Raw genomic sequence first — 15,630 nt, 5'->3', positions numbered from 1 at the left:
TGTGATGTTTGTAGGTGGCTGCTCACGAGTGTTCATGTCTGGGCCGGAGACCAGCAGTGAAGGTGGATTTTGGAGAATGAGGAGAATACACACCTGTAGCCTCTATCCTGTTAGGAGATGTTCAGGTTTGTTTTAAAGTAAGGCCATTTAGCAACTTGAAGCTGCAAATGCTGGGAGAAGGGGAGCTTCCCAAGCAAGACCTGGGGTCAGGGGTCCTCACTCACAGTGCTGACTCCCTCTGTGGTTGGGTCTGTCTCGTATGTCTTTCAGCTGCTCCTATCCAGCTCTGTGAGCCACGTGCCACCACTTGTTTGTCTGACCTGCTGGTCTGTGGACCAGCTGTGCCTGTCAAAGCAGGGTCAGAGAGCAGAAGGCAGGCTTGCAAGCCTGTGCTAGGGTGGAGAGGGAAAGGAATATAAGAATGCAAGTGCCTTTTATGTGATCTGTGTCTCTTGTGTCAGCATGTTGCTGCCTCACATGTTGTCTCAGGACGTCAGCAGAGGATCTTTTGAGCATTTTGGGCTGTCCAACATGGCCCCTTGCAGAGCAACATCCCAGGAGATGCTCTCCCGTCAAACACCTGCATGCAAACAGTAATCTGTCCTGGGCAAGCCCTCTGTGGAGGGGACATGGAGGAAGTCTTGGGCTGGTGTGGAGCAGAGCAGTATCCCCATCCATCTCGGTCCCCCGTCTGGGCCTGTCCGTCTGGCACAGCCGGTATAAATCACGCACGGGCAGCAGAGACGGCGGGGAACGCGCCTCCTCTCACCCCTACTCTGACTAGCATCCCTGTGATGCCAGGGGGGTGGCAGGGGGCAAAGCTTGATGTCACTTCTTGGCACTGTAAGAAGACGTTATTCAAAGAGCCGGTGACCTCTCCTGGCACGCAGAGTGCTGCCAGGGACCTCCAGCGCCGCGTCTGCGGCAAATCAAATGATGTGCTGTGGGAGAGGAGGGCTGGCACTCAGACATCCATCACCAGCCTGCTGACCGTGGAGGAGAGGAAGAGAGAGCTGCCAAGAAGCCTCCCCTCCATAGGTCCTCGGAGGCGCCGGTAGCTTAAATCCTGGGGTGTCTTCTTACTCATCCATTAGTGGACACTAACCACAGCTCCCTGTGCAAGCACCTTAATGGCTGCCTCGTCTGGGCAAGCCCTAATTAAGACTGAGGAGTGGTTTCTTTTCAAAACCTGTGCCTCAAGTGTGTTTTTCTAGTTTCTCACCTTCGCAGATGAGATTTCCAGGGCTCAGGCTAGGTGATTTTTCTTTTCTTTAGTAGTTCCAGTGATTCACCCGTTTAAAAACGTGAGAGGACTGCAGGACACCCGATCAGGCTTCCTTTCTGATCACACGTTCAGGGGATTTTATTATCTTTTCTTTTCCTCCCCAGAGAGCTCAAGCTCTGAGGTAGCTCAGGTAGAAACCTGCAAACCACAGAAATTAATCTTTGCTGACAAAAGCTTTCCAACTAAGCACTGGTCTGGATTTGAGGATGTGCTTGATGCTCCCAGGTGAGCTTGCAGAGGTGGAAGGAGCACTGGCGTGTCCCACCACTGTGGCAGTGGATGGCAATAGGGTCTGCACTCACCGTGGGGCAGAGTTAGGGGGTCCAGGCTGCTCTCTGGGTGTGACAGTGACTGTGTAGTGCTGTTGCTGGGCATCTTGGAGGGTGAAGTGCTAGACATCTGCATCTTGCTTGCAGGCTGCTCTGTAGGGCTGAGAGGTTTCTTCAGCTTGGAGGCTGCCTTCTCCAGCTCCTATTCTCTACTGGTACCATCCAGTCTACACCAGTGACTTCAGTGGGCCAGCCTTATTTTACCTACCATAAGGATGGTAGGTAAATTCAGCTGAATTCTCTGGCTCATCCTCTCTTCTGTGATCTACCCAGCTTCTTGTCCCACTTTCCTCTGCTGTGGAGGCCACCACCTCAGCCACAGGAGCAATGCTGGGCCTTGGCTGCTGGTGCTTGGCCCACTGCAAAGGGTGGAGGCTGCTGTGCTCTCTCCTTTCCTGGTGCTTTGGGGTAGGTGTGGTTTCTGCAGCACTGAACGCACCAGTGCAGGACACTGCGGGCAGCCCTGGAAATGTCCCATGCGTTCATTGCCTGAGCCATGTTGCTCTGTGGAGGACCTGCCTCCCTCTGCTGACAAGGAGGTGCTGGTGATGTGCCACTCTGGTCTTGTGGGATAGAGGCAGCAGGGAGGGGCTGTTGACTGGGAGAGGAGCACGGGCCAAAAAGTGTTATGGAGAATGTCTCTGCTGTGGAGTGTGGGCCTGATTTGAAGTGGTGTCTGCTGGGATCTGAGCTTACCTTTGTCTCAGATTCCAAGCCCACCCTTGGAATTTGGGTGGTTGGCACTTTTCTTGTGTGCAGAAAGAGTTTGAGCTCCACGGCTGAGTCAGGTGCTTTCACAGCTATTTCCATTTCATGGGTACTGCAGTGGTGCCGCGCTGGTGCCACAGGACAGTTCAGTCCCCTCAGCATGGTCTGCCCAAGGGTGTAGAGATGCTTCCCCAGCTCACATCTCTCCAAGCTTTCAAACACCCCACAGCAGAAGGAACAATCGTTAGCCAAGCTCTGACCGAGTTCTCCCAAGGAGAAAAGAAAGACGCAAGGGTTGAAACATTCCTTAAAGCTCTCTGAGCAATGATGACTGAAATCTCCTGGAGTCTAGCCCAAACCTCAGGTCGCGTGTCCCTTCTGACAGCTCTCTTCCCCACGGGTGCCTGGGGAGCATGGAAATTCCTCCCAGGTTTTCCCAGCCCCTTTCCCAGGAAAGGCAGTGGGCCTCTAGATGGCAGTGTTTCTGTTCTGGAGCCCAGGAGCCGCTTCCCGGGCGAGCTCCGTGGATCCCTTTCGTGCCAGGCTCTGGAGAAGCTCCGCGATTAACGCCGGGCTGAAGTGGACAGCTTAGCACCCCGCTGCCTCTTATCGCTTCCTCAGTGAAAGTGCCTTGAATTTTGTGACCTCGGGGGACCAGCGGTTTTAGCAGGCTGGACAGTAGTTTCCTGGCTGTCCTTCCCCTCCACGTGATGAAATTGGCTCAGGACTGAGTGCTCGGACAATTGCCTGTTGGTCAAGGAGGTAGCAGGGCTTTTGAAGGTGGTGGGTGTCCTTTGCTGTGACAAAGCTCAGGCGTTTCCCCCGTGTGCTTGAGGATGCAGACAGGGGTTCTGCTGTTCCCAATGCGTGTGGAGGCTGCCTCCGTGGAACTAGGGCCTTGTCTTTGGCTGGGGGAGAGCTGGGAGCTTAGGGAAGGGCAGTATTGCTGGAGAGAGGACCGTAATTGCTCCTGCACACTTGTAGCTGTCACTTGCTGCCACCTCCTCCCTGCACCTGCCTCTGCTCAGTGCCTGAGTGATGGGGATGCTGGGCTCAGTACCCTCCTCCTTCCCCAGGGCTTCTGCTTCGATGCCAGATGGAGACCACACCTCAGAGGCTGTGCCTGTGTTTATCTTCTCTGCTGGATGCCAGTGTGACAGGTATTTTCTTTGTCCATAGAAGTGGCAAGGGAGAAAGATGGAGGGAGCCTGAAGGCTGCTGTCCCTCACTGGCTGCACTTGATAGCTTTGCTTCAAGCTTGGTGCCAATCTCACTTGGCTTCTGACCACGTTTTATCATGGACTCAACCCATTTGTGGTCAAGAAGAGGAGAGGAAGACCCAGAAAGCCAGGGATGTGTTCCTGCCCCGGGCGCTGTGAAATGCAGCACATGTAGACTGGGGTCTTGTAACTCTTCCCTCTTACAGCCTCCTGGAAGCTGGCAACAAAACTCAGCCCCCTTGCTGAGGTCCCCGGAGAGCTGAGCAGTGTGGAAGGCAAGTGCCATATTCAGCAAAGGTCTGGGCTGTTTGTACACGTTGTGGCTCCTTGGGGTTTTATGAATCTAAGTGTACCCTCATCTTGGGAGAATCAGGTTTACTCTGTGGACCAGAAATAGAGGTGGACCCAGATCTTGCTTGAACTTGGCTGCTGTGGTGACAACAGCTGACCTGGGATCTGGCACAGTCTCCTCTTCAGCTAATTCCTACCACTTCCACTCAGGGAAGTGATGAGATGGGTGTGAGAGCATTTCCTTCCTGCATGGAAGGATTGGAGGAGCAAGCTCTGCTCCTGAAGCTCTCCTCTTGTCCTCCATCCCCTCCCTCTCCCCTGTGCCTGCCTGGCCTGGCTCTCCCAGCCTCGCCTCTTGCCCAGGGCTGCTCATACTCCCCCTCAGCACTGTGGAGGAGCCTGGAGCTGCTCCTGACCAGGAATGATGCTGGTTCTGCAAAGTACAGAAAGGGTGCTGGATTTCAGGGGCTGCAGGAGATGCCAATCGTTTCCCAGCTCTGCCACAGCAGAGGAGAAATCATTCCTATCTCCCTGTGCATCATTTCCCACTGCATAAAACAGACAGTGATCCTTTTCTTGCCTCCTTGAGTTGATGCCAAAGGAGAGAGACTGGTTCCTCCTTGTTTTTCCCCCAGCACAGATAATAGTCTCTTTGGGGCTGGCGTGCTTGTGCCTGGGCTTTCCAATCCCCCAGGCGACCTTGGAGCCTGGCTTTCCAGGAGTGTGGCAGCACAGGTGAGCTGCCTGGCTGTCTCTCAGCCTCTCAAGGCCATGTGACAGCTCGCTCCCAGCTCCAGCCTACACAGGAGCTTTCTCTGCCGGTCCTGCACCTGCAGCCTGGGAAAATGGCTCCAGTCATGCTGCAGCAGGCATGGACAATTGATTATAAGTGGTCATAGATTACCTGGAGCAATGCTATTAAATTTAATACACTTCTCCACCGGCTCTTGGGGCTCAGCCTTGGGTTGTGTAAGTGACATCTTGTTGCAAAGCATTTTGGGGACAGTGCTAGGGGCGGGAGGCAAAGAGATTTGACTGCAAAAAGAGGGGGAAGAAGATGAGTTTCTGTTGAGATTTATTTCCTGCCCTATAATTGCCCAGAAAAGCTGTGTAAACCCTCTCTGTTTGTGGAACAAATACTGGAAGAGTTACTGCTCTGACCCTTTTTTTTTCTTTTCTGCTGGACAATTGTCTGTGCCCTTGCTATTCTGAAGCCTCGATGTGCTGCTGGCAGATTTATGCCCTGTTGAAACCCACTTCTTATTGCCTCAGAGTTGATTGGAAGAAAGGAAACTTACTTGCTGGAAAAATAAACCTGCTGCCATGTGCCCTGCATGCCAAGCTGGGGTTGAAGTTTAGAAGTCTTCTTTTCCATGTCAGCTCCTTGTCTCCTGTCACTGTGTCATCTTTGAAAGGTGAGGGACCAGCTCCAAAGAGGCTCACCAATGGATTTAGGCAAGAGTGAGATACCTAATGAGCAACCCACGCTGTGATGGAGTGAGGCCACTGCCTCCTCTCGAGGGAAGGGCTGTTCAGCCTGCAAGTCCTGCCCTGGCTTAACAAAAGCTTGTGGCAAATCCCCATGTGAGCACTGTCACAATGATTTGGCAGCTGCTAAATTTGGGAATAAATCCACCTTCCATGGCAGCAGTAGTAAATCAGATGAGGCATGTCCAGTGAGGGTTTGGAGTCCACTGCAAAAATGCACTTGGACTGTGTGTGGTTCAGAGCTTGCCTGTGCTGAGGAGGAGTTGGTGCTCAAGCTCTCTGGAACAAACCTTGGAGTTTTAATCCTGTCCTGGGTGAGATCCCAGGAGTTTGTTAGTGCTTTTTGGGATCTTTGTCATTCTGCAAGCCTCTGATATTGGTGCTTAGAGCCCCTTTTTCCTCTGTGTCAACACAGAACTGATAAGCCAGCAGGGCTGTATAGTAGCCAGACAGCCTAGAGAGGCTCTACAGCAAAAGCCACTTGGAGTCATTGATCTTCCCCTTGAATGCCACACAACAGCAGATGCAGTCACTGGCAAACCTCAGCTCCTCGTAAGTGTTGGGTGGGTGTGAGGTCTTTTGCTGCTGGCCCTGTCCAAGCAGGGGTGGTTCTGTCTGTAGGTTTTATTCCGGGTAATGCAGGATTCTTGTGGTAGCTGGTAAATGCCAGCCCTCATTAGGAAGTATATCATCTCGTGGGTGTGTTTCTCCTTGTGGTGGAGGCTACTGGTGTTTCACCGAGTGTCTGAGCTGAGACTCAGGCCTGTGTGTGTGTATTTGTGTATGTACCCGTGCACTTCCTCCTGCAGGTGACAGGGGAGCAGAGGGCGTGGGGATTGATCCGTGTGCCTGTGTGGGCAGCTCTGCCGAGGCTGTTTCTCAGCTGGAATCCCAGCACAGGGCTCTGCGGCATCAGCCGCGGCTTCCTTTTCGCCTTCTGTCACATTTGGAAGGAGGGAAGATGTAGCTGAGTCTTGCAATAGTAGGTCAAAACATACTGCAGCACTAAAGATCAGAGCAAAAGCTTTCTTGTACAAACACATGGTTTTATTCATCCTGTTATTTTCTTTATCAAATACTTACTTGCCTTTACAGAGCAGCTTTCAGCCCCAGGGAAAGCAAGTGTCTCTGGGAGGGCAGCTGGGCTAGTGACTGGAGTGGGTGTCAGTTGTGAAAAATAGGCAGTCTGGACTCTTATTCCTGATTCTGCTCTGGTTCCTGTCCTCCAAATCTCTGCGAAGAGCTGAAGAAATGAAGAGCAGGGGCTGTCACTGCATGTGTACGTGGCACACAGCATGGTGGCACCCCCAGAGCACCCTGGGCACAGCAAGAAATGCCAGTCATGCTTGCAGCTGTTTCTGGCTGGGTAGCAGCCTGGTTAGGGTGCAGCCTGGTTAGGGTGCTGGAGCGAGCTCTTTTACCCAGGCAAAGCTCTGCCTGGGATTCTTCAACGTCCAGACATGCAGACAGCTTATTTTTAAGGTCTCGTTTGAAAGATGTCAGCTCCCCCTCCCTACTCTTCCCCAGGCAGCGAGAGCAGAAAACTAAATTTATCTGCATTGGGACAGAGAGAGCTGGAGTAAACCAGCCAGGCACTGCTCCAGATCTGCTGGGTGGAACAACTGGCGCAGAGCTGTCTGTCTGTCCCAGCCAGAGGTGCCGGGGTGCAGCTGATGCTGGGCTGGCTGTGACACCTGCACAGCGTTTTCCATTCCTGTCCCTGGGGTTCAGAATTTGCTGGAAAGTTTGCCTTGTTGGGGTGATGTTTTATCAGTCTCTGGGTTGATATATTTCTTCTGTCGGTGAGGCAAAGCAGTCCCGCTGCTTGTTGGGAGACAGATGAGGAGCTAGGAGCTAGACAGATGAGGAACACTCCTTGCCTTGCTTCCCAAGACCTTGTGAGAGCCCCAGGGTGGAAACAGCTCTGGAGAAGAGGTGAAGCCCTTGTTGCTCAGGAACTTTTGAATATCCTGGAGGTGGTGCATAGGAATGAAGGACTCAAATATTTTCAAATTGAGGGCAGCTGCCCACAGGTCCCTTTCTGGGGTCATTCTTGATTGGGGGAAGGGAACACAGGGCAGATGTTTGAATGGGTGTGTGCTGCACACTGCTGTGTGCCTGAGGTAAAGAAGAGGCTCTTCACTGTATTCCTTCCTGGGGCTGTCTGGGGGCATGGGCAGGTGGAGAATCAGTGGGATCTGTTTTTTCTTTTCCCTTTCCTAAAGCTGGAGCATCCTTCTCTGTCAGGCTGCTGCTAATGAGTTAGTTAAACAGCATCTCCTTACTGGAAACTCTTTTCAGTCCAATTAAGATCTTGCAACATGTCAGTTGTGACAATAAAAGTGAATTAAGGCTCATTTCTCCTTTTTTACGATGTTTTTTAGAAGACGGGAATGCTCATTTAGAGGAGCTAATCATGGTTATTTATTTGTCAGTGGTACCAAGAAGCCCCTGCTCAGGCTGGAGACCTGGTGCCAGATGCTGTGTGTGCTCCTGGAAGGGGTGGGAGCCAGCCCTGGAGAACCACACAGGAAGAGCCCAGGTGAGGTCGGGAGACTCCTCTGACCACTTAGCCCCAGCTGCAGGACTTGCTGCTGCTTGGAGAGGCTGTGAGAGCCACTGGAGTCAAAGAAGGCAAGAGGAGAACGTGTAATTCATCTTCCATCTCAAGCTGCTTTGGTTCAATGGCTCGGCCAAGACTTAAAGCAAGCTCTTCCAGGAGCTGGGCTGCTAGTGAAGATGCTTTCCAGCCCATCTGACAGGGAAAAGGAGTTCTTTTATTGCTGTGAGGAACGCAGGCAGGTGAGTGTAATAGAAGAGGCCTGTAGGAAGGTTCAGTGCTTCACCTTGTTTTCAAGGGGAGCTTCTTTGTGCTTCTCAAACCCTTAACTAATAAGAATAAAAGATCCAGTAATCAAGAGCAGAAGTCCAAGGACATGGAGACACAGAGACTGAGAAGTAGGCCAGGAAGGAGAAAGCCAAACTAACGACCCTCCCCTGCTGTCTGTCCTGCAGAGAACCAAGAACAGTCAATCCTCAGTGCCTCTCCCTGCGAGGGTGCTGGAGGAAGGGGGTGAGGGCCTGGCCCCCTCGCCCCGAGGCTGCCACATGGAGAGGGGCAGAATTTACTGAAGGCAAAGGCACTGAGCATAACGAGACAAATTGTCCTGTGGGCTACTGCAGTCTCATGCTGACATCAGCAGTGACTGAGCCTGTGTTTTGGGCTTCCAGATGTCTGTCTGTCAGTCTGTGCTCCTGCCTGGCTTGTGGGCTCCTTCCTCAGGACTTTTTGCTTTGTGCTGTTATGCTTATGGGCGTCATTCAGACTCTGGGTCCATCCTTGATGCCAGCCTCACATGAACGTGGGTTGGGGCTGTGGAGGCTGTTGTGTGGAGGACAGAAACCGGCGGCTTTGAAGATCATACTAGATATGAGAATGGAGAAAGCTGAGCTAAACGAGGCTGCAGGATGTGCTGACATGCTCCCAACTCCCTCGTCAGGATTGCCAGGCTGGGTGAGCCAGCAGCAGCCCACGGGGAACTGAGACTTCCAGGCTGGGCTCCTGCTTGTGGCCACATGAGTACAATACACTGGGGCTCTTCCCCGTCCATGAACCCATCCTGCTGTCTCGTAGCAGGCTGAATCTCTGTCTGTATTGGTGTAAAAACATCGTTCTTCTTCTTTCAGTCCTGCAGCTGTTGATGTTTTGAAGTTAAGAAAACATTTAAATGATTAAAAAATAATACCCAGCCTAGGTTTATCAAGGGAACTTCTAATGAGGAGAAGGGGAGGGGGAACAGACCCAGGAAGGGCAGCAGAGACTAACAGCCTGGCACAGCACTTGTCATCTTGACAACGCAGTAAGTTTCAAACCGGGCTCGCTCCTGACGTTTGCCTGGAGGTGTATTTAACTAGTGCGGGAGACGCTGGAGCAGAAGCGTGCACCTTTGAGCCCAAGGAAGCCTCCACGGGGGTTAGCCGGGTTTGGGAAGGGGGAAGATGGGCTCCAAATGGAAATGTGCTCCTTCCCTGCCTGCCTGTCTGCGTGTAGCCAGACTGCAAGGCTGTGCTCGCAGCTTGGTGAGAGAGGATGCTAATGAAGCGTGAACCGGCTGCGCTCAGTGGTGGCTCCGTGCTCTCTGCCACCAGCCCACCTCTTCCTTTCATTCCTTCTCTCTCTGCACCTTGTATTTGACGGATGGAAGCGCGGGCTCCTCTTGGAAGCGGGAGGGATGACAAACAAACAGGGTGGGAGTTCAAATTTAGCTGGGCTAAATTGTCAGAGGACACACAAGGCTCTTCTAGGAGAGATTTGCAGCCTTTGGGACTGGTGGGAGATCCTGGGCTTTGCAGGTTCAGTGGGGTGCAAAGAAGGGTCTTTCAGTGGCTCTGTGCTGTGTCCAGAAGTCTTTTACTGTAGCTTTTTGTTTGTTTTTTTATTCTTTCAGGCCGTGACTTGGAGTGCTCTGTGCTCCAGGGCTGCTGCTCCTCTGTATGGGGTTCCAAACCCTCAACCCTTCTTACTCCAGAACTTCGAAAGTGCGCCTCCCACCTCCCTCAAATGCCTTTCAGCTCTCCCTGCTGCAGCAGGACCTGCTCCATCTCTCCTGTCCAGGTATTCCTGCCCTCTTCCCCACAGCCCCTGGCTCTTTCCTCCCCTTCTTTCCCCCATCCTTCCCTGTTTAGTCAGGCCTTTGCTCACTTTCGGTCCCCAAGCCCTGTGCTGTGGGATTTCAGAAACGAAGACGTGAACTGTGCTTCCAGAAATCCTAAGATGGTGCCTACAGCCCATAGGCTTGTGTTGAATCTGCATTGCCTGCATGTGGGAGTGAAAAGCATCGTCTCCTCAAACATGCCTGCAGCCAAAATCATTGAATTGTTAAGGCTGGAAAAGACCTCTAAGATCATTGATCTGGCTGGTAACCCAGCACTGCTGTGTTCACCTCTAAACCATATCCCCAAAACAGTCCAGGCAGCCACAGGAGAGCAGGATGCTTTCTGCCTGGTCCTGTGTTGTGAGAAGGTTCTGTGGCAGAGCTTAAGGCTGATACATTGACACTGGATGCTGCTGCAAAGGGATGTGATTGGTTTTTTTATAGTGAGTGACTTTTTGGCATTTCTGAGAAGCAAACTCCCGACTGGGAGACAGAACGAGCTGGGCATATGAGATGGGAGTCGTGCCATGAGCCAGAGCATCTGCTCTATTGGAGGGTCTGAACTGTCCTCCTGTTGCTTTCTTCACATCCTCAGGCGTCTCATGGCACCTCACTGTGTGCAAAGAAACATCTGGAAGGGTGCAAATGCCAGTCTGTGTTTGTACTGGCCCTCTGGAACAAAGCCAGCCACATCCCAGCGTCGGCTGTAACAGGAAGAGATGGAAACACAGTGTTAGACACTGGAGGGGGGGCCCTGCCTGGGAGCCTTGCCTGGAAATGGTTGTCTGTGGCAGAATGGGGAGTGGGCTAAAATCAGGGATGTTAGTCCGTGCTCTTTCTTGCAGCTGTATGGTTTTATCTTCCTTTCTAGATTGGCTTTAAGATATGGGAAAGCGTTGAGATTCTTCCCACAGGAGAGATTTGCTGAGGTCCTTAGCTGGTACAAATCAATCAAGCTCTAACTCACAAAGCACCCTATAGGGACACAACTTTGATAGGAACCTTCCCTCTGAAGTTTGATGTGATTTCCTTTTCTTCCAGCCACAGATTTTCCTCTTTTCATTGCAGAAATAAACCCTGTGACAAAGTCTGGCGTAGCCCCAGAGCTGATCCCCACCTCCCTTGTCCCAGCCTTCGTGCCCTCCATCAGAAAACTGTGAGTCATCACCTCTTGGCTCCACCAGCTTTGTAATGTTTTTTTTTTTTTCTCCTCCTCATTCCCCCATCCCAGCTGGGGTAAAGAAGCGAGAAAGCAAATAGGAATAAATACCTCCAGCCATAAAAGCGAGATAAATCAATACCTCTTCTCTGAAGCCAGAGATGCTTAATAGGCAAGGATCACTGCCAGATTGTAAAAAATGTGTTTAGTGTGCGACTGGGGCAAGTTTAACCCTTGGACATAAACAGCTGAGCAGCTTCTGTCACCTCTGAATTAAATAACTTTAACTGCAGAGGGCTGTGATTAATAGAGGCACCCCTGCTTGGGATGCAGCAGGTATTTGGTGCCTATGGATTGTCTGGGAGATTGGGATGGAGAACTTGTTGCGAGGTCCCTTCTGCAGGCCCAGTGGTGCTTTTTTTCCATGAGGGTATGGCTCTATTAGTGGGTAAGGGAGATCCTGGGCACTGGGCTGAGTTGGTGAGACTTCAGCTGCCTTTCCCAGGAATTAAGGACCTTTCCAGCTCTCTGTGCTGTATTTCTGTGGTGGGAAAGCGGAGGAGCAAAGCTTGGGTGAGGCAGTGATAGGACCTGAGGGAATGACATGAATCTGTGTCAGGGGAGGTTTAGTCTGGATATTAGGAAACTGTACTTCACCCAGAGGGGGTTGGGCACTGGAACAGGCTCCCCAGGGCCATGATCACAGCCCCGTAGCTGCCAGAGCTCAAGGAGCATTTGGATGTGCTCCTTGATTGTTGGGGATGTCCTGTGCAGGACCAGGAGTTGAGCTTTGATGATCCTTGTGGGTCCCTTCTAATTCAGAATATTCTATGATTCATCAGGGTGACAAGACACAGCCAAGGCTGGAGTAACGGGGATTGTTGGAAGCCCCACTGGGATGTTGCTGGGGGAAATGTTAGCCCTGCTGTCAGCTGGAGTGGTGAGACCACGCCAGGAATAATGGGGATACTGTGGCCAGTCTTATAAAGGAGCCTGCAGAGAAATTCGGGATCACGCAGATCCTATCACACCCCGAGTTTGGCTTCACAAAATCAGTGCTAAGAGGTGATGTACTCTGGAAGAAGAACTATTTAGAGAAAGCAGATGTTGGCACAAGGACAGCTGGTTGTGGGCTATCCATGAGCTTGGGAGACTGGCAACAAGCAGAAGGGCAGTGATCCCTTCCAGTGGTCCTGGAGCAGGGAAGCACTGGGACCAGTTTAAAGCGAAGCTTAGCAGGAGTGATTATTTGAAGTAACTCCAGCACTGCTCAGAGGTTGGATGTAGGGTTTCTTACAAGTCTTATTTATGATGGCATGTGTGCCTTTTGTTGGGGCTGGGAGCTCAAAGGTAGCCAAAGTATTTCAGGAGAGGATTAGGGTCAGTTTCCCACAAAGCCTTTGTGCACCTGGATAAACTCTTTGTTCTCCTGGCACACAGTCTCACACTCAGTTAAGCGCTGCCTGACACGCATATGTTTTCCTGAACTACAGCAGAAGCCTTTTGCTGAGGAGAGCCCCACGATGGAAGATAGCTTGGTGTTCAGGAGCTGAGGGCATCTGACACAGCTCTGAAAGCCAGCTGGTTTCTGTGCAAAAGGAAGACAGGTTCTGCTGAGGTGATCCTGGAAACATTTGTGCTCTTGTGATGTTTATTTTCATGGGCAGAGGAAATTGCATCTCTTGTTACCATAGGCTTGCCGCAGGTGTGGGAGTTAATTAAGTAGCAGTGGAACAGGCTATTCCAAATGGCCCTAATTTTGCTCTTCTCCCATGGAGGGTGTTGCTGTCAGTTGGGACAGAACAAACAGGCTGAGGTCATGGTTGGCATAAAGTGGGCAGGATTTGTCCCATCACTTGTGCCAGACCTTCTTTATGGAAGAAAGGGAGAAACCTGGGTCTTACACACCAAAAAAAGGGCTTTTGCTGACTTTTGGTGCACTGCCTCCACCTTGCTCTGCAGTCTGTCAGGCAGCTCCTACTCCTCCCTGCCAGATTCCAGGCATTCCAGTTTGGACCCAAAAGTCCTTGTAGTTAGACCAGGTGGCGTCACAGGTAGTTCTCCACACCTAAATCCACTTAAATAATTAAGGCCAGACAAGATTTCCAAGATCATCAAGTCCAACCATTAACCCAGCACTGGGGCTTTTTTCAGTCTCTTGATCCCTTCAAATATGAAGAAAGGTAGACAGCATTGCCTGTAAGGGACTGTAAGGGCCTACTGCCTCCAGGACCCCAGTGTTTTGGATGAGGTGCTGTCCCATGGACATCAAACATCTGTGTGGCTTTGTGTGCATCATTCCTTGCCCACTCCTCCGCCTCCAAACGTGGGAGAAAATCCTCTTGGTGGTGCCTGCAGAGTTGTCTGTGAAAGTCCAGCCATGGAAGAGCTGGTGAATTGTTTTCCTGCCCAAAGCAAAGAAAGTGCTCCTGCTAGGGTAATCAATCTTCCCGAGAGCTCCCCCAGCCGAAGGCGACTGCCCTGACTTTATGGAGTGTGGAGCATCTCCCCTGTAATGGCCACGAGTCCCCTCCCAGGCAGGAGCTCACCCGTGGGATGGGGAGTGTGTGTGTGTGTGTGTGTGTGTGTGTTTAAAGGTTGTAAAAGGCTCTGTGGAGGAAGGCTCTGGCTGTTCCACGTGCTGACACGAGAGCTCCTGGCACTTTGGCTCCCTTGGTGGAAAATCACAGCGGCGGATAAATCCTGGAGAAATAAAAGGAACCCAATCGAATTAGCCCAGAACCGTGTGCAGGAGGTGGGAAATGTTTTCACAGTGTTTCATCCTCTCTTGCGGGTACTGAATCATTGAGGGTAATTTTTCAGCTCGGTGCGGTTCAAACCAGCCAGGGCTCCTTGTTGATTAATCCTAATGAGGGAGAGAAGCTCCTCTGTTGGTCTGACAGTACCACATTGCCCTTGTGTTCCCCAAAATGGTAAGGAAAGGCACTGGCAGTGGTTTTTCTGGGTGCCCTTTTCCTTCCTCCCTGCACTTTCTGATGCTGTGCCCAGGGTTTGAGGGAAGGATGCTCCCTAATGTCAGCCAGCATTGGGCTGGGTATGCTCTGCCTTGTTGGCTGCCTGGGGCAGGAGCCATCACCCAGGCTGGGATTTCTCAGGAGGCTGGGAAGTAGCTGCCAGGCCGGATGTGGGATGGGGGAAGGGAAAGACTCGGTTTCTTTCGGTATCTGCGGGTGGATTAAGTGGAGCGTTCCTTGTTAGCTAATTGAAACAGTCAAAATGTCAAATGAGGCATTTCAATAATAGTGATGTTAGGAGCTTTACGTTTTTATTTCCTTCCCTCTCTCCTTTGTATCATGCCTTCAAGACATGGGGACCTAAGTCTGCCTTTACAGAAACCCTCTTAAAGAGGGGCTTCAGGGGGATGGGGCAAGGACCGTTTTAATCCCCTCCAATTCCAACATTATTGTGTTTCAGCAAATATTTTGCAAAAGGATTTTCAGGCTGAACTTCAAACAGGCAAATTCCTCACTTCAGTGACTCGGGGAGCTTTACAAATTTAGAAAAGAAAATGAAGATTGTTTTAGCTGACATTTAAACCTCTTCTCTTTTCCCAGCCTGTCAGGAAGCTTCATACACTTTGGGTCCGACGCTCTTTCCCTGAAGAAGAAAAGGATATTTATAGCTGGGTAGGGCCTTAAAGGGGAAATCTCCAGGCTGCAGTACCTGTCAGATGAAGTTACTTACGGCCCCAGTAGGAACTGTCAACCTGGAACCCACTATAGGGAAGCAGAAGGGTGGTGGTCCAGCCCTGGGCCACACAGGATGGTCCAGCTCAGGTAATTTGGCCTAATGCCTGGAGGGTGAAGGTAGGCTTGGCTGGAGTGTGGTGTTTTCCAGGCAAGTGTCTTCCTTATGGCTCACTGTGTTTTGTTGCCCTTCTGAATCTCGGAGAGTGTTGACACATGGAGACGTTGGAATGTGATTTGGATCATTCCTGCTCCTTGGAGAGGTAGGAAGGGGATTGGTGAGAGAGGCAAACCCAAAGAAAGCCAGTTTGTCACACAGAGAGGCTTGCTTGCCCTGGTTGTTCAGGAGCTCCTGAGGGGCTGATGGAGCACCTGGCTGCAGGTCTTGGTTCCTCCTTGCTCCCTCAGCCAGGGCTGAAGCCAGGCTGGCAATGCCAAGCAGTGAGCAGCTGCCTGGGCTGTGTGTGGAACAAGTTACTCCCAGGGATTAGAGTGATTGGGGTTTCTTAAGGTAAAGGCAGCGTGCAAAGAAAAGCAGCATGTCTGGGGACAGCAGAGCTCTGCCACAACCTGCTCTTAGCCACAGCTTGTTCTGCACAAAGAGTTTTCATTGGCACATCACCTCTTATCTGGCACTGGCCTGGAAGGAGGGCTGGGGAGTGGGCTTGGGGTTGTCTCCTGTGGCTGATGGGGCTGCACAGGAGGTTTTGGTATAAGCATTTCTGCAACCCGAGCCCTGAGGCTTGCTCTGGGGCCCCAGGTAGGACAGCAAGGACATTTTGGTGTAG

General features: G+C 51.6%; 1 long non-coding RNA gene across 6 annotated transcripts in view; it reads left to right on the top strand.

Moving 5' to 3' along the window:
• LOC104693587 overlaps positions 1–15,630 on the top strand; it is a 93,957-nt gene that overhangs the window by 31,373 nt on the left and 46,954 nt on the right. The window contains exons 3-5 of one of the 6 annotated variants that reach the window (XR_005602509.1): positions 7,757–8,123; positions 9,770–9,936; positions 11,045–11,132. The exons of 2 other annotated variants lie outside the window; for them this stretch is intronic. This is a non-coding gene — a long non-coding RNA (uncharacterized LOC104693587). The remainder of the gene's footprint in view (positions 1–7,756; positions 8,124–9,769; positions 9,937–11,044; positions 11,133–15,630) is intronic. 3 more of the 6 variants (XR_002047055.3, XR_752561.4, XR_002047054.3) reach the window with 3 other exon arrangements.

This window comes from Corvus cornix, chromosome 8 (assembly GCF_000738735.6).
Source record: "Corvus cornix cornix isolate S_Up_H32 chromosome 8, ASM73873v5, whole genome shotgun sequence".
In the NCBI taxonomy this organism is placed as follows: Eukaryota; Metazoa; Chordata; class Aves; order Passeriformes; family Corvidae; genus Corvus; species Corvus cornix.
The sequence above is the reverse complement of the archived record's forward strand: the minus strand, read 5'-3'. Positions and strand labels throughout refer to the sequence as shown.